The following is a 27,743-nucleotide window of genomic DNA, read 5'->3' on the forward strand; positions in this document are numbered from 1 at the left end:
TCTAGTCAGTACGAAGCCTGAGTTCAGCCCACACTCCTGTCCTGATATGCAGAAATTCTGAATCCTGAATTTACTTGTGCATTTTTGACAAGCTGCTGAACTTCCCAGGGCCATGGGGCACTTGAGAGAGTGGAGGAGGGGGAGAGAGAAAGGTTTCTTTTTGAACACAAGGACTTAAATCATACAGTCACTTCCAACTTTTTTGATTCTGATGTTTGATTCTATGATAGTAATGAATGGAGTCTAGTTTAATGAAGCTTTATAGTGTTGCGTCAAGTTCTCCCCATATTCAAGCTTCTTCTTGGCTAATCAATGAGTCTTTAAAATGGAAAAAGCAATAACTCTTCCTAGAGACTGAGATCCTATAGAGGTGTGATTTCTCTGATATACTGAAAACATCAGTGGTGGCCTTGTGTTAGGTTTTGGAGACACTCACTAAAGAAAAAGGGATCATCCCATCATGTTTTACTTTGTTATGCACGAGTTGAGCAGTCAGTCTGTGTTCTACCCACTTCAGTAGAAGTAGATGGCTTCTGACGGAGTCAGATTGCCTGCGTTGGAACCTGGGGTCTGCTATGTGCTTCCTGTGTGACCTTAGTTACTTAACCTCCCAAAAGCTCCATTTCCTCATCTATACAATGGGGACAATGAGACATCTGCTACACAGCGTTCTTGTTGGGGTGGGATTAGTTAAGATAATTATGACCTGCTCACGGGCGTCAGCTATGATTACTGCTTGTCCTGGGCTGCTGTGGTACATCTGGGAGAACCCTGCCAGTTCCCCTTCAGGTCTGCATTGCAGTAAATTGTCCAGAACACACACTCACCTATCAAAGGAAAACAAATGACTACAGGGAGATATTAGCGATTCTATTCTTAAAACTATTGGGCAAAACCACACTTCACCATAATCCTCAGAACTCTCCTTAAAATACCTTTAATCTGGTGTGTTACTGAGGCAGCCCACAGCTGGGAAGGCAGGCAGTACCTACTAAAAGTTGTTTGGAAATTAATTTCGTTTCTTTTTATGGCTGAGTAATATTCCATTGTATATATGTGCCACATCTTCTTTATCCATTCATCCGATGATGGGCACTTAGGTTGTTTCCATCTCCGGGCTATTGTAAATAGAGCTGCAATGAACATTGTGGTACATGACTCTTTTTGCATTATGGTTTTCTCAGGGTATATGCCCAGTAGTGGGATTGCTGGGTCATATGGTAGTTCTATTTGTAGTTTTTTAAGGAACCTCCATACTGTTCTCCATAGTGGCTGTACCAATTCACATTCCCACCAACAGTGCAAGAGTGTTCCCTTTTCTCCACACCCTCTCCAGCATTTATTGTTTCTAGATTTTTTGATGATGGGCATTCTGACTGGTGTGAGATGATATCTAATTATAGTTTTGAAATTAGAACTCAGAGAACAGCTGGGTACCTTTGTTACTGGCAGGCTGCTGACTCAAAATGATGGGGAAAAAAAAAGCCTCACTGGAATGAAGAGAGAGAAAAACTGCAGAGCTGAGGGTGAAAAAAAAAAAACAAACCAACCAGCTCTTGGCCTTTGAAAACAGATTGCTCTGCCGTCCTGTCATGAAGTAGGTGTACAGGCATTCACAATTCCACACAGGGCCTAATCCAATTTTGGGGGGGAAAAACCAACATCAACAACATGATAAAAACCCAGGGCCAGGTGCAGGCTGTTTCCTCTTGCTGCTCTGTCTGAGGAGGCATTTGTTGTTTTATTTGTATTACAAAAGTCCACACACTTCCCTCACTCTCTCTGCCCAGGCCCACTTCAGCCTCCTGGGCGGCAGGAATGCTGATCATAGAAAGGCTCCCACCAGGGAAGGAGAGGAAGCTCCTACCCTGTTGACAATTCAGTGTGATTCACATAACTAAGTGCTCACACCTCATGATTCTAGGCACTCGACTCTGTGTGTGTGGATCCCGTTATAACTCAGGGGCAGGTCACAGAAATATCTTCCATCTCTCAGTGCCTTCAGGCACTCTCATTGGGTCTTTTTTTCCCTTAATATATTTATTTATTTATTTTTGGCTGCATTGGGTCTTCGTTGCCGCGTACGGGCTTTCTCTAGTTGTGGTGAACGGGGGCTACTCTTCATTGCGGTGCGCGGGCTTCTCATCGCGGTGGCTTCCCTTGTTGCGGAGCGTGGGCTCTAGGCACGTGGGTTTCAGTAGTTGTGGCGCGTGGGCTCTAGAGCACAGGCTCAGTAGTTGTAGTGGACGAGCTCAGTTGCTCCGCAGCATGTGGGATCTTCCCGGACCAGGGATTGAACCTGTGTCCCCTGCACTGGCAGGCAGATTCTTAACCACAGCGCCACCAGGGAAGTCCTCACTGGGTCTTAGAGTAGCTCACCAAGGCAGGCAGAATGGAGTTTCTTAACCTCTTTTACAGGTGAAGATGATGAGACCCAGAGTGGTCAAGCAGCCCACCCAAGGCCACAGAACTAGTGGGTGACAGACCTGGAATCCAGGGAAAAGAACCTGTAACTCACTACTGAATATACACTGACATAGGGAGATCCTGCCAGAAACACGCTCCTACAACGTCATGACGAACAAACACTGCCATCTGAACGTTCTACGTTGGTTAAGTCATCTAGTCTTCAGTGTCAGTGACATGAGGGGAACAGCGTGCAGCAAAAAAAAAAAAGGGTACAATTTTAAAATGAAGCCTTTCATCAAGCTTCACCTTCTCTTGTGTAAGAAAGAGATTTGAGCCTGAACGTTTCAGGAGAGAGCACTCTTGCTATCCTCATCCTTTCTCTGATTATTTGTCCAAACGAAATTCCTGCAGCTCTCCACTGAGATGAGCAATGTGCTTGAAAACTAGAAAACATGGCATCGACAGAAGCCAGGACTACTGCAACCGATAACACAAAGCCTGTCCCCTTCGGCATTTGCTTCCTTAATCCCTTTAGTTACTTATGTGACCTCAGTTGTGTATGTGAAGATAGATACATGTACTCCCTTTGTACATGTCCACTGGGCCCAGCCCAGTGTGTTACACTAAATAGCTATTTATTCATTCTTTAAACAAAATGCTCATTGAAGAGTTTTGGAGACACTGGCAATTTTAGGCAAAGGATCTTGTATTAGGAGTCATCCAAGGCTCTTGCTCTTGCCATCTGCACTGGCTCCCTGCTCTGCCATGCTTCTGTTAATGGTAGGCAGAAGCATAGCAGTAGGGGTGTAAGTTGCCATGTTATAATTTTAAAAGGCTCCCAGAAAGTAAATACATCAAGATATCAATTAAGGAATTTCATCATGTAAGCAGCTCTTTGCAGGAAACTGCCCTCAGCAGGAAGCCCCTTTTCTTGTCACTTTAGCAAAGTTATGTTGTAACTAACTGTTAAACTGAGGACCCACATGCTCTACTTATCTCCAGCCCAAGCACGCCTTTCAGATCTTTTAATCATACAATACCTTGCCTAACCTGTCATTTTTTCCCCATAGATCAAAGAAGTAGAAATGATGACCAGATCTCTTCCCTAGCTTCCCTTTCAGTAATCTCACGAAAAAACTGTGTGGCCAAACTGTATGAACACGGTAACATCTAGAGGATGGTCACAATGAGTCGATGAGGCTGCCCGCAGTGGGGGGAGGGTGACAAGTCTGACACCCCCGCATCTCAATGATTAACTGAGATTACTTCCTTTCTTCCCTTTAAAACTTTCATGGCCCAGCAGAATCTTCAGAAGTGGTTTTTGGGGGACACTGAGTTCACCATCTCCACAAATTGCTAGTATTCTGATTAAAGGCACCTTTCTCTTCTACCAACATTTGTCTCTCTCTCTCGTATTGATTTTTTGAGTGGAGAGCAGCCGGACCTGATTGAGTAACAATCATGGACTGATTTTTTTCTCCTAGTTTTTTATAGTTTGAGAATGAATTCCTTTCATATTGGCAAAATCCCAACAATGACATGAAAAATTTTCAAGTGTTTCTATTCCACCTAAGATTAATACCGTTCTGAATGAGCTTGTTTCCTCTGTGAAATATGAAGAAGTGTTAAGAAATAACCAGGATCATCTGCTAAATCTATTAGGAAGAGGGCAGAAGACTTCGCTGAGTTCAGTCAGTCAGAGCTTGGTGTGCATTTGGCCCAAGTCGTGTGTTTCGTCTCCTTGAAGGACGTTTGTTTAGCACATGAAGATTTCACACTCCCTTCCCTCTCTCCCCCCAAGCCCCACCCCGCTCATCACTTTCCCCTGGGCACTTATGGATTCTATTCTTGTAAACACAACTTTAAGTATCAGTTTCTCTAAAAAGGCGCAGTTCCTTTTTAGGAACGTCTGAAGGTCTTCCTTCTACGAGATGCCTTGGCGAGGCCTCATTGGCTCTGGAGGTCTTGGGCCCTCCCCATCGTTTAGCAGGCTCTTCCCAAGTGAATCAGCTTCATTTCCCCTGTTGCTCTACCTTAAACCTGGGAGATGTTTGTTTCCTGGGGCCAGGGCTTGCCGGGGCGTTCAGCTGCCTGCACACCAGCTGCTACTCCACTCCCGGGTGTGCATTTTGTAACCACACGGCTCCTTTGCCGGTTGTTGAATAGGGAGAGGGGCAGCTGTGAAAGGGAGAAGGCTGATTATTCATTTTCTTTCCTTTGGAAATTCTGCTTTGGGATCCTGTTCCTACTTAGAATGTTTCCCCAGCAGCCCATTCCATTTAGCTCTCTTGCTAGGGAGCATTTTCTGTCAATTTTCTGAAACGTATATATTCCAGGCAGTTCGTTGGAGGGTTTACAGAGATCCTTGTTAGCAAAGCTCAGCCTGGCCTTACTTTGTATTCCAGAAGCCTAGAATTTTAGCAACTCACAATGAACTCAAGTACCCTTATGTGTCATACTCAAAGGACAGGGCTTTGCGAATCAGCCTAGAAAACAATGACAGCATCTCTTGGCCATAGAACAAACAGAGAGTTCATCCCATCTCCTTGGCTTGGAGACCAAGGATTTATCTCCTGGAACAAGTTCTCAGGGAGGATAGCCAGTGACCTGACATTTTTCTCATATGAGTTCAAAAACAATATTTAAGCTAGTAATTGCTATCTTCTCTTCTTCAGAACTCATTTTTTCCCCCTCTGACTTGTTTTGGCTCCAGTCTTTAAAAGCAGAACCAAACTACCATTTCAGGTGGATGAGCTGCAGATTAAGGGTGCAGGGTGACTGTGGCTAGCTGTAAGCCCTGGAGTCCCTTCCCGTTCCACAGATATTGCAAACCACAGAGCTAACTATATCCACGCAACTCCAGTGCCTGTTTGGATATTCAAATATTTTCTCAAGAAGCAACAATTACATATTAACTTACAGCACCTGCCCTCCGGGAAATTCAACCCTCGGGGTCTTTGGGTATAAATGGCCTGAAGTTGCTTTTATTTTCCTAGTTCTTGTCAGCACTCTGCTACTCAGCTGATACGTGTTTTTTTCTCTGTTTTATGATTTATGCTTCAGAGGGACTTGTATAGGCAAAGTGGATAAAGCCATAAATTTTCTTATAGGGCGTATTTTAAATATTACTTTGAATTCAGAACCTGTGTTCTCACTGTGGCTATAAATGCTTTTCTCAAAACAATTCAATAATTTCAAGGGCAGTGTCTCATTTATGAAGGCCTTTCACAGTTAATAGGACTTCCTCTGACAACTGTCAGAGTGTTTCTGGTATGCTACAGTATATTATAGAATCCAGTGTTAGCAACTATGAACTAGTAGAATTTCTGTTAAACTCAACATAATTTGATAATTAACCACACATGCTATTATACATTACCCATTCACATAATTAATGAATGTTATACAGGTCTGTCTTCAGTTGAAGCATTTACTTTACGTATCGTATTGACTTTCCCCTGAATAATTCCATGTATTTCAGGGGCAACATTATTAGTAAAATTCTAAGACTGTGTTAGGACATAAAAATTGAAGTGACATCAATCTTTCCAATGTACAGAGCTGACACCACAGTAGGGGTATGTATATTGAAAATGTATTTGTTAAGAGTTAGGAGGGTCTACATGAATGTAAAAGTTTATCATTATTGGCTTTTATATATCCTCTTGCTTTGAATTCCTTATTATTTAAATGGAATGGAAACAGCAAAACTACACAACACGTGCATATACAATACTAATACTGACTCATCAGGTATTTGATCCAATGTGGTCATTCAATATCTGTCCTTCAATGTTGAAAATTATTGTTGGAACAATGCCAAAGATAGGAATATAGTTTACTTATTTAGTAAAGTGCTTTCTTAGGAAGTCTCTCTGCTGAATGTCAGGAAAGAGTTAAAGAATTTAAATGAGCCCCAAAGGGATTTTCTATTGGGGAGGAAACAATTATAAGAGAAGCCAAAGCATCACGTATTAAACAAGACTGTCTTGTTTTGTAGGCAAAAAGGGAAGTTTTTGAAAGGGAAAACAGACAAAGACCATGTAGAAATGACATGCTGTTCTGAGGCAGACAATCTTCTTACCAGCAATTAACTAATTAGTTATTTCTTTTTAGGAAAGCAAAAGGGTACAGAAGTGTCCCAGGTCATGGGAAAGAAGAGGAATCATTAGAACAGGCTGGACACATGTGACATCCCGGGTAGAAGTAGCTTTAGCCTGGTAGCCAGGTTCTTTATAGGGGCTCCTGGTTAGCCAAACTGTGGTTGTCAGGAAAACCACAAAGACTGAAGTTATCAATCTAGCTCTAGTAGACCTACGGCTGGGGGCAGAGTTTGTAATCGATGAAGGTAAAAATCTTTTGGCAAAAAATGGTTTTCATTAGAAAAGTGTCCAAAGAAAAAGTGCTGCTTTGGGAAAGCTACGAAGAAAGACAAGTGAAGTGAGAATACGTTAACCCAAAGATTGGTGCAACCTAACCTAAACCAAGATGCCTCCTAAGTACTTAATTAGATGGAGGGAAGTGGTTCCCTTTCAGCACTGTACTGAAATAGCATGAATGGAAAAATGCAAATAGGCACGTGAGTAAGATGGAAGACAAGTTAAGGGAAAGGCTCCTTAGCAACTTAGTTTAAAAAAATTCAGGAGAAGGGTGAGAAAGCAGAATATTTCTAGAAAGAGGAAGTGATGACTAGCTTAGTCCGGACAAGAGGTTCTAATGAAAACTTGGATCCAGAAGTTAGAAAAGTATTCATCTCTACAAATGAGGAATTGGTGTTTAAATGGGAAAGGTGTAATGCTTATTGCAAATAGTTCTGTCAGGGCCTCTGCACACATCTTGATATATCTGTGTGTAATTCGTTCATGCTGCTGCTCTGCTTATTCTAGAGGAATTCCTATTTCCAAGGTTCCAAACTCAAGCACTCCATTCAAATGGTGCTAATGCAGGAGAATGATGAGTGTGGATATAACTAAATAACTGCCTGGTCACAACTGCAGTCTTCTCAGGGTATGGAGGCAACTTTGAGTTGGGGCCCTACTTACATACACACTAGATGTGTAATAAACGGCAGCCTTCTCTGACTTAGATCTATCTTAACAGGGCTGACGGGTCTTCATGGCTCCCACCCACTGGTCTAGCTCCATCTCTTCCCATTTCTTGACTCAAACTCTATATTCCAGTAAGACTAAATTGCTTGCTATATGATAACTGTGTACGCTATTTACTTTGCCTGCAATTGATTTCTTCCAATCATTTGCCTAGTGGGTGCCTGTTCACCCTTCAACAACTCAACTAATCTTTCATCTCATTTAGGAAGTCTTCCTAGAGCTCCTGGACAATATTACCTGGTCCTTGTTTTGCATGAGCTTTGTACCTTATAGGCTTAAAAAAAATTCTTGCACTTTCTTGCTACATTTTGTTTGTTATATGCTCTTTCCCTCTGTAATCTGGGGACTCTTTAGGGTCAACAACTGTGTCTTATTCATCTTTGTGCCATGATTGCTGGCATAATGTCATAACTGTCATGGCAGGGGCTCAATGAATCACCACGGAATGAGTGAATGGATATATCAGAACCCAGGAACTCAAATATGAATCACCGAATAGGGCCACCTTCAAGTCTACCAACTTTTCATGCAATATTTGCCGTACAGCTTCTTTTAAAACTTTTACTTTTTATTGAAGAATAGTTGATTTACAATGTTGTGTTAGTTTCGGGTATACAGCAAAGTGATTCAGACACACACTCACACACACATATATATATGGACACATATATATTCTTTTTCAGATTCTCTTCCCTTATAGGTTATTACAAAATATTGAGTAGAGTTCCCTGTGCTAAACAGTAAGTCCTTGTTGGTTATCTATTTTATATATAGTAGTGTATGTATGCTAATCCCACCCTCCTAATTTATCCCTCCGCCCCCCCTTTCCCCTTTGGTAACCAGGACAACTTCTACTTTCTTTTGTGTATGGGGGGGCAGTTATTTTGTTAAGTGCCAGCTACTCTGAGTTCTTTACATGAATGAACTCATTTACAGTGTTACCACAATCTCATGAGGTTAGAATTACAAATATTCTCTTTTTAAGTGAGGAAACTGAGGCATGGCAAGGTCAAGTAACTTTCCCAAGATTAAAAACAGACTGTAGTAGCTGGGCTAGGGCTGAACCATGGGGGAGGAGCTTCAGAGCTGAGCTCTTAACCACCAGGCAGCTCCATCCTAATTGTGAGATGATTGATGAGTGCAAGCTTTCCTTAGCTACTTCTGGAAAATGAGCCTGCAATTTCATTTTCTGAGATGATAAGAGGCATTTTAGCCTAAGCAACCCAACATTTATAATGAATTTAACTCGAGACCATGCCAGGACAGACATTTATCATGGTTCATTTAAGTAACTGTTCATTAAGTGATGGGGAAAAGGAAACCACTATGAGACCAGAAGGGGCCTCTAATGAGAAAAAGAGAGGGATGTGGGAAACCAAGAATATGAGCTATTGGGAACATATATTGTAGAAAATTGTAGAGATGTGCACATGCTCATATTCATAAGTTTTAAAAGCACTGCTTATAAAATCATAATACACGTAGTAGTACAGAACCCTGTTGAGGTCACAGAAAAACACTCCAACAAACAAAATCTGTTTTCAAAAAACACAGATTTTTTTTAACTTGTATTTTTCAAACACTGGGAAGGATATTCACAAACCACAGCAATATATTAAAGTTCCCATTTGTTTTCTGTATTTGCTTCTCTGAGACACCATGGTTGCTCGCTTCCCAGCATTTTCCTTTAAATCTCTTCTGAATGAACTTTCTGAATTTCCTTTTCCTGTACCACTATTCTTTATGATTCTGTGCCATGACATCCCAAAAAAGGAGACTGGCATTGAAAGAAGGCAAGTAGGGCACAGCCAGAGTCCTTTTAGCAGGCAAAGGGAAGAGGACTTCTATATATTCACAAGTGTTTATATATATATATTATATATATTAATTATATTATATAATATATATAATAAATAATATATTTATATTATAAATATATAATAAAATTTTATATATATATATATATATTATATATACATCCCCTTCGCAGAATTAGAAACCGAGTGCGAGCTGCCTGCCAGTGGGGCTGTGCCGACTGGACACTCATGAAGTATAACTGTCTATATAAATGTTTCTCAAAGGGATGAGGCTGTGCCCTTAATTTCAAGAAATGAGGCGAACAACAACAACAACAAATCAATAAATTTGACTACGTAATTTTAAAGTTTTTGAAGCTCTACATAAAAAATTTAAATTTAAAGAGACCCTCAGATTTTCATTTAGGCAATATGCAAGAAAAAACGCATTACTGCATACACATTCTAACTAATAATAGAGGCACAATTAAAGGTGGGGAGGGGCAGGGGAAGTAAAGTTTACCAGAGGAAATGCCTTCTAGGCTAGCTTGAAGCATAGGAGGGGTGTGTGTGTGTGTGTGCACGCGCCTGTGTAAAAGTATGAGTAGGACAAAATGAAAGTGGGATCCCTTACGAATCCATTGAGTACATTTAAGTCTTTAGGGCCCTGTGTGTAAACAGCCTTACATCTGGGTGGACCAGCTCTTCACCGCAGAAGAGGAAGGGGTAAGAATATTTGTGAGTCCATGGCGTTTACTCTGTTTTTTTTTGCGGTACGTGGGCCTCTCACTGCTGTGGCCTCTCCCGTTGCGGAGCACAGGCTCCGGACGCGCATGCCCAGTGGCCATGGCTCACGGGCCCAGCCGCTCCGTGGCATGTGGGATCTTCCCGGACCGGGGCACGAACCCGTGTCCCCTGCATCGGCAGGCGGACTCTCATCCACTGCGCCACCAGGGAAGCCCATAGCGTTTACTCTTTGAGGGAGTGAGGGCTAACTCAGTCACAGCAAATCTCAAATCCTGACGTCATTTGATGAGACAGAACAATTTAGTCTTTCAATAGTTTCCTAATGAAAAATTTGGTCCCTCATAGACACAAACGCCAGTGCTCTGCTCATCTGGTGTTGGGGCCCATGAGGAGGTGTATTTCTGCTGTCTTTTCTCCCAGGAAATGCCCCCCTCTGACCCACGACCTTGTGCCTTCTGCTAAAACATCTCCACGGGGTCGCAGATGTGTTCCTCTTTACACATCTGCCACACTCCCTGAAAATGTGAAGTTTATGAAAACATATGCCAAGCCGGAGCCCATGTGCTCATCAGCATGAGATAAGGTGAGCAATTTTATTTTGGTCCTGGGAGATTTTTCAAAACCACTTTCCTCCATTCCTTGCATTTACAGTGTAAATCAAATGTTGAATGATTATCACTCCCTTCCTTACAAACTACATTGTGCCTTCTTTCCTGTTAGTTTTTGGTTGATGTTAGCAAAACAGACTGCTTCATTAAAAGTTAGTTGTGGTCTTTTCAATTCCTCTCCAAAGAATCTATGCTAGTGCAGCAAAGGCAAACTACTAATAATCCGTCTTGAACATTATGGCTTCATGTTTGACTGGGAAGCCTTCACAACTGAAAATGAACCCAGATATCAGAAATGGAGAAACTGCTGAATTGGAAGTCTCCCAGTAATAGCCCAGTGTAACTTCCTTTCCATCTTTTACTGGTTTAAAGACTGCTTGAAGTCTTCTTTTTCTTTCCTTTTTTGGGGCAGGCATCTTCTCACCTCATAAGACAGACCACTCTTAATTGTTAAAACACTTTTCTTTGTATTTTAAATGAAAAAAATTCTTTCTTCCTGATAGGTTCATGGCAGTTTCCTTCTCTACTATGACACAATGGTTTATAACCCAGCCCTTGATAATAATTCTATTGTTCTAACATTTATTTAGTCCTGCCTACCTCCAATATTGCTGCTGTTGGCTATTGCCCAGTGAGTGCCCACAATTCAATAGCTGCTTTGCCTATACTGTCTCTAAACCTTAAACAACATCCCAAGAAGTTTTATTCATCCAATTGTACTGATAAGAAAACTGAGGCTCAGAGAATCGAACCAACATTTCCAAAAACACACAGGTTAATTAGCAGAGCCAGAACTTTGAACACAGGGATGCCTGGCTCCAAAATTCATGTTTTTTTTTAACCCCACCACAAAATACATGCTGCTGTTTACTTGATGTACTGCCACTATGTATCAGGCACTGAGTTGGGTGCTATAGCAATAAAGGGATGTCTACAGTACATAGTGGGCTCTTGAGAAGTTATCAGTTTGGCAGGAAAAACAGTCACATACTGATAGTATCTGTGGCAGGAAGACTTCGTCAAGCTAAGAATCTCATTCCCTCACTAGGTGGAATCATGCCACAGCATTGCTGGTTAACATTTCCTCCTTAGAACCCAAAGTCTATATACAATGAAATGCCAAAAAGTTACCACTGTGGACAGCTGAAAAAATATCCTCTCAAAAGAATATCCAAGACCTGCTATGTCTGAATCTAACATCTATTTCTTCATACTGCATGTCACAGTCTGGTTTCTGAGAGCTTGGAGGTAGGTGAGGCCAATATAGACTCATAGCAAAGCAGCCAGAATTCTAGACTTGAGTCCAGATCAACAACCTTCCATGAGTTCACAAGGGGTGGTAGAGGACAGTGGGATGGACAGATGGGCTGTTGTCTTAATGTTCAAGTTGTGCTGAATAACTAAACTGCCTGGAATTCCTCCTTATCTGTGTGCTTTGTCTCTGAAACCAACTCTGAACTGCCCTTCTTTGAGTATAAATAATAATTCTAATTGTACAGAGTGTGCTGGGTGTGTGTGTGTACATGTATGCAGTGCGTGCATGTGTGTGTGTGAGACTGAGAGAGAGCAAGAGAAATTGGCTAAAATGGAAGGTCACTTTAAGAAGATTTTTAAAATTCAACCCAAAAGAGCATTCATATTTTTTAAAATCTCAATTTTTTTTTTAAAGTTTGACAAACTTATTGGTATTTTAGTAAAGACATTCATCTCAGTCGTTTCTCCCTCCCATCTTCTTTTTTTTAAATTGGGGTACAGCTGTTTTACAATGTCGTGTTAGTTTCTACCGTACAGCAAAGTGGAGCTCCCTGTGCTATACAGCAGGTTCTCGTTAGTTATCCATTTTACACATTAGGGTATATATGTTAATCCCAATATCCCAGTTCATTCCACCCACCCTTCCCCCCTTGGTGTCCATACACTTGTTCTCTACATCTGTGTCTCTATTTCTGCCTTACAAACCGGTTCATCTGTACCATTTTTCTAGGTTCCACATATATGTGTTAATATACGATATCTGTTTTTCTCCTTCTGCCTTACTTCACTCTGTATGACAGTCTCTGGGTCCATCCACATCTCTACAAATGACCCAATTTCGTTCCTTTTCGTGGCTGAGTAATATTCCATTGTATATATGTACCACAACTTCTTTATCCATTCATCTGTTAATGGACATTTAGGTTGCTTCCATGACCTGGCTATTGTAAATGGTGCTGCAAGGAACATTGGGGTGCATGTGTCTTATTGAATTATGCTTTTCTCTGGGTATATGCCCAGCGGTGGGACTGCTGGGCCATATAGTAATTCTATTTTTAGTCCTTTAAGGAACCTCCATACTGTTCTCCATAGTGGCTGTATCAACTTACATTCCTACCAACAGTGCAAGAGGGTTCCCTTTTCTCCACACCCTCTCCAGCATTTACTGTTTGTAGATTTTCTGATGATGCCCATTCTAACTGGTGTGAGGTGATACCTCATTACAGTTTTGATTTGCATTTCTCTAGTAATTAGTGATGCTGAGCATCTTTTCATGTGCCTCTTGGCCATCTGTATATCTTCTTTGGATAAATGTGTATTTAGGTCTTCTGCCCATTTTTTGATTGGGCTGTTTGTTTTTTTGATATTGAGCTGCATGAGCTGTTTGTATATTTTGGAGATTAATCCTTTGCCCGTTGCTTCATTTGCAAATATTATCTCCCATTCTGAGGGTTGTCTTTTCTTGTTTATGGTTTCCTTTGCTGTGCAAAATCTTTTAAGTTTAATTAGGTCCCATTTGTTTATTTTTGTTTTTCTTTCCATTACTCCAGTAGGTGGGTCAAAAAAGATCTTGCTGTGATTTATGTCTAAGAGTGTTTTTCCTATGTTTTCCTCTAAGAGTTTTACAGTGTCCGGTCTTACATTTAGGTCTTTAATCCATTTTTTAAATTAATTTTATTTATTTTTGGCTGTGTTGGGTCTTTGTTGTTGTGTGTGGGCTTTCTCTAGTTGCAGCGAGTGGGGGCTAGTCTTCGTTGCAGTGCGTGGGCTTCTCTTTGTGGTGGCTTCTCCTGTTGCACAGCATGGGCTCTAGGCATGTGGGCTTCAGTGGTTGTGGCTGGCAGGCTCTAGAGTGCAGGCTCAGTAGCTGTGGCATTTGTTGCTCTGCAGCATGTGGGATCTTCCTGGACCAGGGCTTGAACTTGGGTCCCCTGCGTTGGCAGGGGGATTCTTAACCACTGTGCCACCAGGGAAGCCCTTTAACCCATTTTGAGTATATTTTTGTGTATGGAGTCATGGAGTGTTCTAACTTCATTCTTTTACATGTAGCTGTCCAGTTTTCCCAGCACCACTTATTGAAGAGGCTGTCTTTTCTCCATTGTACATCCTTGCCTCCTTTGTCATAGATTAGTTGACCACAGGTGTGTGGGTTTATCTCTGGGCTTTCTATCCTGTTCCATTGATCTATATTTCTGTTTTTGTGCCAGTACCGTACTGTCTTGATTATTGTAACTTTGTAGTACAGTCGAAGTCAGGGAGTCTGATTCCTCCAGCTTTTTTTTTTTTTTTCCTCAAGATTGCTTTGGCTATTCGGGGTCTTTTGTGTCTCCATCGCATTTTAAGATTTTTTTTGTTCTAGTTCTGTGAAACATGCCATTGGTAATTTGATAGGGATTGCACTGAATCTGTAGATTACTTTGGGTAGTATAGCCATTTTGACAATATTGATTCTTCCAATTCAGGAACATGGTATATCTCTCCATTTGTTTGCGTCTTCTTTGATTTCTTTCATCAGTGTCTTACAGTTTTCTGAGTATAGGTCTTTTACCTCCTTAGGTAGGTTTATTCCTAGGTATTTTATTCTTTTTGTTGCAATGGTGAATGGGATTGTTTCCCTAATTTCTCTTTCTGATCTTCCATTGTTAGTGTATAAGAATGCAAGAGATTTCTGTATATTAAGTTTGTATACTGTGACCTTACCAAATTCACTGATTAGCTCTAGTAGTTTTCTGGTGGCTTCTTTTGGAATTTCTATGTACAGTATCATGTCATCTGCAAACAGTGACAGTAAAAATCTCAATTCTGATTTAGTGGAACTTACAGTGCGTCAACCAGGAAAAGAGAATCACAGAAGACAAAGATAATTTAGACTTAACCTAATAAATTATCTTGTATTTGGCAGCAATGATCTGGGCTCAGAGCATTTAGACATTTGTTCAAGGCCACACAAATAGTTAGTGACAGACTATAAGTTATGAAATTTTTCCGTGCCATGGCACCTCACCCTACAACATACAAGTCTGCAGTTATAATTATTGCAATATGGAAACTTTTACAACTCCCTAATGCCTGGAGTAAGGCGTGTAAGACATAGGCGTCAACCATAAGTAACAAGAACTGACATTTTGGAACGTTCTTCTAAAACCACAAACTACTTTAGCACTATCTCCTTTACAGTAACAGAGTCAGTGAAGTACAGTAGAAAGGAAACAGGTATTACATTCAGACAGAGCTGCGTTAGAAGCTTAGCCTTGTGACTTCTTAGTTATGATTGTAGCTAATTTACCAAGCTTCTCTAAACTGTTTCCTCACTGGAAAGTGGGGAGAATAAAATGTACCTATGTATATGTTTCTAAAGGTTTAATTAAGTGTGTGAATTACCCAGCTTAGTGCTGGTACAAATGTTAGAGCCTGCCTAAGACTGGTAAAAATGGTGTATACAGATAAGACAGAAACTGAGCATTTCATATTTCCTTTTCTTCCATTTGCTTTCAGTTCAAAACTCTGAAGCATTTCCTGATAATGGCTGTTTTTCAAAGAATGAGATCAGAAAATTCACTTCATTACTACCTTTTAATCTCCACCACATTCATCACCTCTAACTTGCCCCTTGGGCTCTCCTCTACAGAAATCAACGTGCTCCTTACTGAATTGTCAACTTGCATAAAACTGTCAAGGCCAATGATACGGTTTTGGGAGAAAAAGATATGAAAAAGTCCCTGGTACACACTGGGAGTTTGATGATGAGATTTGTCTTTGACTGTAATGGGTATCTTTTTAATGACATTTTTCTGGTTTCTTTGAATTTTGTAGAGATGTTAAAGAAGGTGACATAACCAAAGGCCACCATCTTTCACCCTTGAATCCTGGAATTAGTTTGTACTGGGTATGAAAAGAAGCTATAAAATTCAAGGGATTTTTCCCCCTACACATTAAATTTCATTGTGTTCTTTATAGAAAAATTCACATCTTTAATCTATTTTTTAGTATTTTGCCTCCATTTCAGAATCCCACCAGAATCTCAAGGTGATAATGTACTTGTTCATTCATATTCTGCAATGAACAATATCTTACATTCTTTACTGTCCCTCACTTTCTCTCCCATGTATGTTACCTTTGCGCCCTTTCCCCCTTCTTCCATTTAACAAATATTAATGATTATGTGAATGACAATTCTGAATGATATTGAGAGGGGAAGAGAGATGAATGAAATGTTACCTCCTCTCATGTCAGTGGGGCTGGAATTGCCAGATACCTGGTTCAGTAGCACAGGGAGAGGTGAGGGGAGGAAACAGTATAAACATTTCTAAAGACCCCCTTCGGGGGTCTAATGCAACGTGACGTTAGCACGTTTCATAGATCGAATAAAAACTGTGCCCGGATAGCATGCATGCTCAAACTGGGGCACCCTGCCTGGCCAAGCCCCTGGTGTTAATGAGACACTCTGCAGCACATCCTGGCTTCACCAACCAGAAAAGGAGATGCCAGTGTATGCCCTCCGGGCATTAGAAGTTGGCACTTATTTTCCAATTTCCTTCCTGCCTGGCAGAGGAAACACTTTCTCAGACACATGATAAAACTGCAGCATGGAGTGGGATAACGAGGCTCTGGCAGGGACTGTTTCAGAGAACTGCAGTGCTCGCCAGCTGCATTGACTGTGTGCCCTCAACACACGCACGCACACACACACACACGCGCACACACACACACACACACATCACTCAAGATCACGGATGACCTCTTTTTACCCCACAATGAAGAAGAATTTTCATCTGACATGGCTCACCCAAGAGAAATTTGTCAAGTGCTATATAGTATGTAAGAGGAATGTGGTTGAGGGTAGGGGGCTGGGGGATTGGAGACTGGAACCAAAATCATACAAATGCATATTTGCTTAATATTATTAGAAAAAGAACTCTTCCTTGCTCAAAACTCAGGAAGCGTAGGGAATCCTATTCCATTTTAGAAAACATTTCTTTATGAAAAGTTTCAAACATATACAAAAGAATGGGAAAACGAACCCCCAAGTACCCATCACCTAGCTTCAGCAATGATCAAATGATGGCCAATTTCATTCCCTCTATCCTCCCAACCTCCACCTAAGCCTCTACAATTGATTCTACTTGTTGTCATTACATTGTGTTTGTATCAGGATTCACCTAAGGTTATTACATTGCAATTGGTTGTTGATACATATTTTAGTTTTCTTTTAATCTATAAGTTTTCCCCATCTGGTTTGAAGTAGCCTTTGAATTCTAAACTCCGGGTCCTTGTACTAGGAGGTGCAAATCTGCCTTTAAAACAACCTGTATCTAACAAACGTAAGGTAGATAGCTAGTGGGAAGCAGCCGCGTGGCACAGGGATATCGGCTCGGTGCTTTGTGCGCCTGGAGGGGTGGGATAGGGAGGGTGGGAGGGAGGGAGACGCAAGAGGGAAGACATATGGGAACATATGTATATGTATAACTGATTCACTTTGTTATAAAGCAGAAACTAACACACCATTGTAAAGCAATTATACCCCAATAAAGATGTTAAAACAAACAAACAAACAAAAAACAACCTGTGGCAACTTAAATGTCTAAATATGGAGGAATGGTTAAATAAACAGTGGTGTATGCATTTGGTTAACTATTGTGCACAATGTGGTTGAAAGAATGCCCTCTCTGCGAAACCTAGGGCAAGGTTTGTTTTTGAGCCTCAATGTGTCTATTTGTAAAATGAGAATAAAGGATTAAATAAATTAAACCCAAGGATTAAATAAAGTACATACATCTCCAATCACAGTGCTCATTACATAACACCAGAGCATACAGGGGTGTTTTGATATCATTTTAATATATATAATACTTATAAATTTTTAATGGACATATTTTATTTCCCCCTAAAATCATGTTAGGCTGCAGCTGAGCAATGAGGTTGGTGCTTCAGGGAAGCAGAGAATGGGGACTGCCTCATACATCATGGCATCATGGGTCAGCCTTAAGTCTCACAACAGACTTTCCTAAGAGCAGTGACAATCTGAAAGCCAGGTTTGTGGAGCGACAGCAAGGGTTTCTAAATTTTAAAGTTCCCTTTCCTTCATATCAAGAGTTTGGCCTTACCAAAGTGTTCTCTGTTTGGTTTGGTTTCATTTTTTTAAGTGTAGAGAAAACACAAAATAGTATGGTATGGTAGTTGTAACCAGACAGGAAGAGGAAAGAACTGTTCTATCTGTGCTGACACAGGGGAGAGTCCAAACAAGAAGGGAGAAGAATTTGGGGAAGAAGGTGGGAAGCTCGTGTGTCTTGACTTCTCTGAGGCAGGTATTTTAAGGGTGGGGAGACTCTTGCATAAGTTGATAAAGAAAGTTGAAAGTATCTGTTGCCTTTTCTCCATTTGAAAGAATCTCACCTCAACTAAGGACGGCACCCCAGGTAATGCAGGAGAGATGGTGTAAAACTGACTGATGAATATGGCTAGACAGGTGACCTTAAAACAGTTCTGACTCCCTCCGAATACTGCGTGTGCATCCCTTCTGGGGGCCTCAATGTCTCAACTGGCTCAGGAGAGTGAATGTGGGGTTTCTGAGAAGGCCAGTGAACCAGCAGAAGCCAGGCACTGGAATAGATGGAAACACCTGAGACCTCTTCCCTCATCACCATGGTCTCACATAAGCCATTCACCTACCCACTCCACCCAACCCCCAAAAATCCCCCACCCAGATGCCATCTTGTAAAGAAGACGAGGGACAGAAATCTGAAACACTGAGCATTTTTCTGCAATAAACTCAATTGAACTTACTATTTCACAGATACAGACTGTTTAGCTGGAAAAGACTAAGCTATCATTAATTGCCAATTTTTCCAATTACCTACTAGGTCGATGAGAAAGATCGTTAGCTCCAGAAATTTAAAACTCTGTATTCTCTCTGCACATGTGAGTGTATCGTATAATCCGATGCCCTAATCTACAATGAAAAGGGAAAAAAGCAGAACGCCAAGTATGATTATAACCATGTAAAACGAAGCTTTAGAAAACGGGAGAAAAGATCGAGAGTCATTACAAATGTAATCTGAATAAATGTAAATTTGTCCAAATTACAAAATGTAAATAGTGGTTGTGTTTGGTTTGGGCAGCCTTGGGTTCTAGTCTTCTCTGTTTTATTTAATCACAATACTTTGATTTTGTATGAAAAACATATTTTGAAACTTGGAGAACTTATTACCTTAAATACATTATATTTAATAAGCAATGACTGAGCACTAACGTTTCACAGGCATTGCACTAATCACCATGGAAAATACAAAGATGGATGAGATATGCTCCCAATGCCAAAGGAATTCACAACACGGTGGAAGAAACAGATGGCTAAGTGGCGAAGGGAATTCAACATCTACTGTTTCCCAGCTATAAGAAATTTCGTTTTTCCCATCTACTCCAAACCACCTCCAGAGGACTTCAATTCACTTTGATGATGAAAACAAAAGCATGAAACTAGTATGATAATTTGCATTTACATATCTATCCTTGGGGAAAAAAATACACATATAATGAGGGTATGCCATGCCTTTACTAGTGGATACAGCTTGCTGTGCACGTATTAGAGACCTCCAACCATTTACTGGGACCACTTTATACTGAGGTCCCTTTGTTATTTCAACAATGAACTTCCCTTAGGTGTAGTACACGATTAGTATCACACTGCCTGATATAAAAGTGTACTGCATGACAAACAGTAAGAAGAGTTAAACTTCAGAGTTTTAAGAAACATTAGACTTTATCTAGGTTAGTAGTTTTCAAATTTTAGCATGCATCAGGGACCACCTGGATGGCTAGTTAAAACACAGACTGCTGCCTCATCTTAGTTTCTGATTCGTTAGTCTTGGGTGGGGTCCTCTAATTTGCATTTCTAACAACTGTGGTTTCTGGCTGATTCTACAGTCGTTGGACTCGCGCTTTAAAAACCATTAATCTACATCAACTTCTTTTGCAATTTAGAAACCACTTTTCTGTAACCTTTGGTCTCTGCTCAAATAATTCAATGAATGAGGCACTCACTAAATTGCAAGGAAGCCAGTTTCCCTGTTGGACAGGCTAATTCTATAAGAATTTACTGGAGTCAAAATATGTTTCCTTGAAACCTTTGTTCACCACATGACTATTCCTTTCTGCTCTAGACAACTCTTCAGATGTCTTCTCTTAACCAAGCTGAAAGTTCCCATCCCTCAACCATTTATTCTACATAATTCCTCTTTATCTACCACATTATCATCCCTTCCTGAAACTCCCAGTTATAAAGACCACTCTCAAAACAGGGGGCTGAGAACACAGCATTCTAGATACTGATCCACTGGTACTATTCCCTTCCATAAGCTGACGTCATATGTCCATTAACAAAGAACTGGGTTTTATTATTTTGTTTAGAGCAATCATGCCACTTTAGTAGTTGATACTCCACAGAAGGTCTGAACTCTTTCACATTCTGAACAGATACTGACCTTTCTCTTCTTATCCACTTGAAATAAGAATTCTGCTTTTATTCTCGCTAAATTTCATTATCTTATTAGCTCATAATTCCAGTTTACCAAGTATAGGATGGTGGTTAAGAACAATGCCTTCGAAGTCAGACAGTCCTGGGTGCAAATCATCGCTCTACCGTTTAACAGCCATGTGGCCATAGACAAATTACGTGACCAGCATAAACCTCAGCTTCCTCACAGGCATTATGGTGATAACAGTGGCTACCTTACAGAGGTATTTCATGAGATAATATATACAAAGTGCTTAGCATAGTGTCTGGTGCATATTACATGCTTAGTAATAGTTAGCCATTACTATTTTATTAAAAGCAATCTGAAACACTAGGGTTTATGCTGTACAAAGTAAGAGCAGAAGTCTTTTACAGAAACTTACAAACCCTTATTAGAAGTTTTCAAAAAATTAAATAGACAGGTATAGTTTTTGCCTCAGTGAGACTGGAAATCATAAATCTGTATGTTCACTCCAAGGATATTTACAGACTTAGCACAATTTCAATAAAAATGGCAACATGGGGCTTCCCTGGTGGCGCAGTGGTTAAGAATCCCCCTGACAATTCAGGGGACATGGGTTCGAGCCCTGGTCTGGGAAGATCCCACATGCCGCGGAGCAACAAAGCCCGTGCGGCACAACTACTGTGCCTGTGCCCTAGAGCCTGAGAGCCACAACTACTGACGCCCGTGCACCTAGAGCCTGTGCTCCGCAACAAGAGAAGCCACCGCAATGAGAAGCTCATGCACCACAACGAAGAGTAGCCCTCGCTCGCTGCAACGAAGACCCAATGCAGCCAAAAATAAATAAAATAAATTTTAAAAATGGCAATATGATTTTTTAAATTGCAACAAAATTTGTATGAAAAAATATGAGAAAAGGCAAAACTCTGATAGACAATCCAAGCATGAGAAAAGAGAAAGAAATCTAGCCATATCAGACATTAAACTTATACAAAAGTATTAGAACTTAAAACTGTGGTATTGACATAAACACAGAAAGGCACACCAACAGGAAAAGGTGGAAACATTAGAAATAAACCCCAAACATATGTGGAAAGCTAAGTCAGTTTTCCCAAACAGAGGGACAAAGGAGGCTTATTTAATAAGTTGCATTAAGATAAAATAGGACAATTTAGAAAACCAAAGTGTTAGAGCTACACCTTATACAATACAAGAATCCACTGAGGAAACGCAGAGGGATGGATGTGTTGCCACTACTGAATATACGGAAACTGAAAGCCTCTGTAAGTGAAAATGTTGTAAATTCAATTTTGTCCTATAAAAACAACTGATTCAGAAAAATATTGTACTGAAAATGTCAGGTAAATTAACATTTGTAATATATGAAGAGTTCATTCAAGTTCAGAAGGAAAACCTCAAAACCTAAAAATCGAATAAGCCATGACATTAACACAAACATTACATAGAGAAATATCAGTAATAAAGAAAAACAGGGGAAAAGACCATCCTTGATGGAGCCTGGAGATACCTTTAATCACCTGTTTAAGTAGCTAAGAAATTTTAAAAATGGTAGCCATTGCTGGTTAAAGTTTAAGGAAGCTGTTGTTTTCACTTATTTATACTGATCATTTCAATGGATACATTCTTTCTGGAAGGCAATATGTTAAGAATAATAAAGATGGATATACTCTGATCCAAATTTAGACTCCAGAATTTCTCCTCATGGCATAATTCAACAGAAACAAAAACCTATGCACAGAATAGCTATCTATGATTCCAAAAGACTGAAAAAAAAGCATAAATGTCCAAGATTACAGGAATAGATAATAAAATCAATTCAGCAAAATATATGGTAATTAAAATATTATGAAGACTATATAGACACGTCTAAAACACCATCATTAATGAAAATCGCTCATGCATGCATTTTGCTTTTTGCATTTTACATGCCCACAGGATGTATTTTATCCTGAGCGTAACAAAGTGAATGCGGCGGTCTGTAAAATGAAAAAAGGACTCACAGTAGAGGAGAATTATTTTAATTTTAAATCATTATTTACTTAAGCACTATTCTTGAAAAGTTTTACATTCTGTTTTAGGTGCTATGATGGGCCTAGGACTGCTGACAGAACTGTCAGCCACCTGAAGAAGCAGGCTACACCAGCTTCAGTTCCTCTCAGGACTGAGGAAGAATCTGAAAATCCCTTACTGATAAAGATGCTTCTGTAGTGGGTTCTTTCAAAGATTTATTCAGTGAAGCTCACTCTGAGTTTCAAAAAGCAGCCAGCAACTTGAGAGATAACTACCAATTTGCACACACCAATGCTGAGTCTCTGGTGAACAAGTATGATGATGATGGAGAGGGTATCACCTTGTTTTGTCCTTCACATCTGATGAGCAAGTCTGAGGACAAGACTGTGGCATATACAGAACAGAAAATGACCAGTGGAAAGATTAAAAAAGTTTATTCAGGAAAACATTTTTGGTATCTGCCCTCACATGACAGAAGACAATAAACATTCGATACAGGGTAAGGACATGCTAAACGTTCCAACTACTGGAGAAACAGAGTGATGATGGTGGCAAAGAAATTCCTGGATGCTGGGAAGAAACTCAACTTTGCTGTAGCTAGCTGCAAAACCTTTAGCCATGAACTTTCTGATTTGGGCTTGGAAAGTGCCACTGGAGAGACTGCCATTGTTGCTATCAGAACCGCAAAAGCAGAGAAGCTTGTCATGCAGGAGGAATTGTCGCGTGATGGCAAGGCTCTTGAGATATTCCTGCAGGATTACTTTGATGGTAACCTGAAGAGCCTATCGCAGAGAGCCTATCCCAGAGAGCACTGATAGGCCCGTAAAAGTAGTGGTAGCAAAGAATTTTGATGAACTAGTGAATGATGAAAATAAAGACGTGCTGATTGAACTTTATGCTCCTTGGTGAGGTCACTGTAAGAATCTGGAGCCTAAGTATAAAGAACTGGGAGAGAAGCTCAGAAAAGACCCAGATATTATCACAGCCAAGATGGATGCCACAGCCAATGATGTGCCTTCTCCATATGAAGTTAGAGGTTTTCCTACCATCTGCTTCTCTCCAGCCAACGAGAAGCTAAATCCAAAGAAATACGAAGGTGGCCATGAATTAAATGATTTTATTAGCTATCTAAAGTGACAGGCCACAACACCTCCCCACCCCCGGCCCCCATAATTCAAGAAGAAAAACCCAAGAAGAAGAAGGCAGCACTGGAGGATCCCTAAAGCAGCAGCCAAATATACCACTTGCTAAAAGGACTCTTCCAGGGACTTCCCTGGTGGTCCAGTGGTAAAGAATCTGCCTTCCAATGCAGGGGATGTGGGTTCGATCCCTGGTCAGGGAACTAAGGTCCCACACGCTGCAGAGCAACCAAGTCCACGCGCCACAACTACTGAGCTCGTGTGCCTCAACTAGAGCCCACGTGCGGCAAACGGAAAGAGGCCACGCAGTCTGGAACCCACAGGCCCCAACTACAGAGCCCACGTGCCCTGGAGCCCACACACCACAACTAGAGAAGTGAAAACCCGTGTAGCCACAACTAGAGAGAAGCCCTCACACTACAATGAAGGGCCCACGCGCCACAACAGAAGATACCGCGTGCCGCCACTAAGACCCGATGCAGCCAAAACTAACTAAATAAATTAAAAAAAAAAAAAAAAAGGACTCTTCCACCAGAGATGGGAAAACCATTGGGGAGGACTGGGACCCATATGGGATTATTACCTCTCAGGGCTGAGAGGACAGAATGGATAGAATCTGAATCCTGTTAAACTTTCTCTAAACTGTTTCTTAGCTGCACTGTTTATAAGAATACCAGAACCAGTTTATGTTTGTGGTTTTGGGCAAAATTGTTTGTGTTGGGGGCAACGTTGCGGGGGTGTGGGGGAACTGCACTGGGAACTTATCTGTCTTTTCTTTTTGTACATTTGGGAACAATGACAATACATGCGCCCCCTCTAAAAGAAAAGACAATACTGAATTTGAGCTCTGTCACACAACTTAGTTACCTCTTTCGACTGCAAATCTGTGTCTGAAAATTTGCTAAGTGTATACAAAGTCTTTATACAAGCCAGCCACGTGTAACATGGCAGCATCAGGAGCTCTGCGGTCTGTCCATCGCACTGACCCGGCAAATATTTACTGAGTTGTTACTTTGACTCTACTCTGGATATCTAACAAGGACACGATATGGTCTCAGCTCTGGTGGTCGAGTGGGAAAGACAGATGTACAGATATATAGAGTGATCATTAAATTATAATGCAGGTACAGCACTAGAGTTATACCAGGATATTTATTTTTTTGTAAATTTATTTATTTATTTATTTATGGCTGCATTGGGTCTTCGTCACTGCGCATGGGCTTTCTCTAGTTGCGGCGAGCGGGGGCTGCTCTTCGTTGCGGGTGCGCAGGCTTCCCGTTGCGGTGGCTTCTCTTGTTGCAGAGCAAGGGCCCTAGGCACGCGGGCTTCAGTAGTTGCGGCACGTGGGCTCAGTAGTTGCGGTCCACCGGCCCTTGAGCGTGCGGGCTTCAGTAGTTGTGGCGCGGGCTCTAGAGCTCAGGCTCAGTAGTTGTGGCTCACGGGCTCTAGAGCGCAGGCTCAGTAGTTGTGGCGCACGGGTTTAGTTGCTCCGTGGCATGTGGGATCTTCCCAGACCAGGGATTGAACCCGTGTCCCCTGTACTGGCAGGAGGATTCTTAACCACTGCGCCACCAGGGAAGTCCCCCAGGATATTTTACCTAATACCTAATTTTACCTTGTACCTAATCCAGCACAAGATGTAATAAAAGATACCAGCTCTGAGCTCTACAATGCGACAAGAATAAACGGCTGGGGGAAAGGTGTTACATGCAGGGAGTAGGCATGAAGGTAAGAAATAGCGTGGTGAGTAGAGACCACCTCGGCAGGGTGGAAAGGCAAGGCCTTCAGGTTCGTGTTTAAGTCCTGCTTCTACCACTTATTAGCTGGGTAATGCAAATCATTTCCTCATCTCTAAAATGCAAATAATTCCACCTACCTCACAAACTGACGTAAGGATTAGAGGAGATGGTGTATGTAAAGGAAGCACTAACGTGCCTGACATGTAGCTGGCCCTCAACAAATGAAATGCCGTTTCAAGGGTTTCAGCGGTAACTGGAACAAAAGGTACAAGGCAGGATGAGATACGAAGTAGGAGGCAATCAGATCATAGAGGGCTTCTTTAACAGGCTAAAGAGCCTGGACCCCATACCATAAATCACTGATGCCTTTGAAGGGTTTTAATCAGGAAAACAATATAGTCAGGTTTGCTTTTTAAATGGGTCAGTCTCAAAACTGGCTAGAAGTTGGATTTGATGGGGCTGAGACTAGCAGTAAGAAGGACTGTTAGTGGGTTGCTCTAATGGTTCCGGAGAGGATGCTGAAGGCCTAATATAGGAATGCAAATGAAGGAAAGGTTGGAGGAATATTCCGCAGGTATAACAGGTAGGGCTTTGTGATTACTTAGAGATGGGAGGAAAAGGAGAGGAAAGTGAGGCGTCAAGTTCATTAACTAGTTTCCCGGTATGGGTGGTTGGTGAATGGTAGTACAGCAACTAAAATTAGAAATGAAAAGAAGGAACAGGTTGGGGGACGATGATGAATTATTAGGTACCCGCATGTGGCACGCACTGCTGAGTTCTGAGGTTACAAAGACGAATAAGACACGGCCCCTCTCTGTAAGAAGCTCACAGGCTGGTAGGAAAGACATAAAAATGAAGATGAATAAAATACAGATTGTTTGTATAAAGTCACCTATCTGGATTCTGAATAAAAACCATTAAATATCTAATCGTGAGGAAATAATCAGACAAATCCCAATTAGGAGATATTCTGCAAAGACAATCTGACTCTTCACAAGTAATATTGTGACAGATTTTTAGAAAGTGAGTTCAATGTTGAAGGACAATAAATACGCATGACAACTAAATGCCAGGTATGGTCGCTGGTTGCATACGAATAAGAAGAGTTCAAAGGACATCAATATGATAACTGGCAAATTTTGATTATGGAACACGAATCAAATAGTACTATCATATCACTGTTAAATGTCTTAGGTATACTAATGCTATTGTGGTTATGTAGAACAGAGTACTAGGTATGCAGACATAGATGTTGAGATAAATAGTTAGGGTAATATGCCATGATGCCTGTAACTTATTTAGAGATATGTACGTTATTTGTATACATGTATATTTATACATATAGATACATGAATACATGTACATTTCATATATAGAGATATTATGAATATATAGAGAGAGAGCCCATGTGTGAATGTGGCAAAATGTTCAGATTTGGTGATTTTATATTCATTTTATTATTCTTTCTTCTTTCAACTAAAATCACCAAATTTGGACATTTGTATACTATCATATCAGTAACAAGTGTAGGAAAAATATAAGAAGATGAAACAAAGTTTTTTAGTTAAACCCTTCCTCCAAGATTTTCTCCACGGTTCTATTTTCCTACACATGATACTCTGTGAAAACCTTTACTTTGCAAGAGTTCTGGCTTTGACAGTTAGGTGAGCCACATTCCAGGGTATCATGGAAACAGACACCATTGATGTCATAACTCTGCACAGTCAACCAGTGTAGCTTTCGTTTTCTCCAATGGGAAGACTGTGCCCATGAGAAAGGATATACTCAGACACATTACTGGGACAGTTTCATAAGACATGTGACAAATCCTCAGTCTCCTGCAGAAAATTTAATCCACTTTCAAAATGTCACTCGACAGCATTCTACATCCTGAAGTCTTGTCTACTGAGTAGATTTTTCCTGTCTCTCATTAATTCTGGAAACAATCCTAGCAAGTTCCATTTACTGAATACGCCTACGCACCAAGTACTGTGGCTGGTATTTTGCATATCTGATATTCATTTATCCAAAATGTATTTATTAGGTCAATACTATGGGCCAGTCACTATTCTAGGCACTGGAGACATAGCACTGAACAAAACAGATATAAACTTCTGCCTCTTGGAGCTGAATACATCTCAAAGATCTCATTCAAACATCATTAATGATTTCATTTAATCTTCACAATAAATCTGAAAGGGAGCTTTGGTAAGATTTCAAACCTTGCCTAATGTTATAGTTGAATTCCAACTATACTCTTTCAAATTCCAAGGTACCATTTTTCTTCTATGTCATCCTTCTTTCCAATAACTCAGCATCACTGGAATTTGAAGAACTTGCAAGGTGATGTAGTTAAACAAAGATCTGATCAAGAAGAAAGATATACTTTTCACAGAACCCAAGTTAATAAAAAATAGGATACACAGTCCATCTAAAAT

At 40.7% G+C, this 27,743-nt stretch overlaps 1 protein-coding gene and 1 pseudogene across 10 annotated transcripts in view; one reads left to right on the forward strand and one right to left on the reverse strand.

Annotated features, from left to right (window-relative positions):
• Nucleotides 1-23,650, forward strand: part of LOC115838991 (protein disulfide-isomerase A3-like) — a 53,215-nt pseudogene extending 29,565 nt beyond the window's left edge.
• The window catches only part of LINGO2 (leucine rich repeat and Ig domain containing 2), a 1,190,714-nt gene that overhangs the window by 77,999 nt on the left and 1,084,972 nt on the right, over nucleotides 1-27,743 (reverse strand). The window lies entirely within an intron of this gene.

The sequence above is a fragment of the Globicephala melas genome, chromosome 6 (genome assembly GCF_963455315.2).
Source record: "Globicephala melas chromosome 6, mGloMel1.2, whole genome shotgun sequence".
Lineage (NCBI taxonomy): Eukaryota > Metazoa > Chordata > Mammalia > Artiodactyla > Delphinidae > Globicephala > Globicephala melas.